Genomic DNA, 972 nt, shown 5'->3' on the forward strand with positions numbered 1-972 from the left:
CCAAATTTGTGGCTTTACCGTGTAGCAGCGACGGGCCAAATTTGTGGCTTTACCGTGTAGCAGTGACGGGCCAAATTTGTGGCTTTACCGTGTAGCAGCAACGGGCCAAATTTGTGCCATGACTTAAACCCCCCAAAATAGATGATACATAATCTGATCACAAATGCTTGGACATATATTATGAAATGGTTTGTGTGAGGGGTGATTTTTTCTCATTTTTCTCGCTTAGAGGGACCATTAAGAAACATGATCCCTGCTGCTACCAGGTTAAGGGGAGGGGTAGTGTGTTTTAGGAGAGCCACTGTAGACTGTAAAGCAAGTATCAGACAGCCTTTCTAGTTTATTGAATAGCAGGAACCAGCAATATAGTAGTCTTATGTTTACAGAGAACCACAACAACCTTCCCTATCCGGTCATATGTAAAAAATGTTTGACAGTAAAGGCGCTGCACAGAGACATACATACAGGCAAGCAAACGATGACACCACTAGTCTATCGAACAGCAGGAATTGGTAGTTTTCTTATTATACAGTGGAGTCGACTACCTTCCTTTGCTCTCTTATGTAAACAAAAGACAATACAGGCTTTACCACAGACAAATATAAATGAGCTCGTAAATTGTGTCACTAGTTTATCAAAGAGCAGGAATTTGTAGTTTTCTTATTATACAAAGGATTGTGACTACCTTCCCTTCCTCTCTTATGTAAACAAAAAACAGTACAGGCTTCAGCACGGAAAAATATAAACGAGCTAGTAAACAATGTCACTAGTCTATCAAAGAGCAGGAATTTGTAGTTTTCTTATTATACAAAGGATTGTGACTACCTTCCCTTCCCCTCTTATGTAAACAAAAAACAGTACAGGCTTCAGCACGGAAAAATATAAATGAGCTAGTAAACACTGTCACTAGTCTATCAAAGAGCAGAAATTTGTAGTTTTCTTATTATACAAAGGATTGTGACTACCTTCCCT

Source organism: Eriocheir sinensis, chromosome 24 (assembly GCF_024679095.1).
Source record: "Eriocheir sinensis breed Jianghai 21 chromosome 24, ASM2467909v1, whole genome shotgun sequence".
NCBI classification, from domain to species: domain Eukaryota; kingdom Metazoa; phylum Arthropoda; class Malacostraca; order Decapoda; family Varunidae; genus Eriocheir; species Eriocheir sinensis.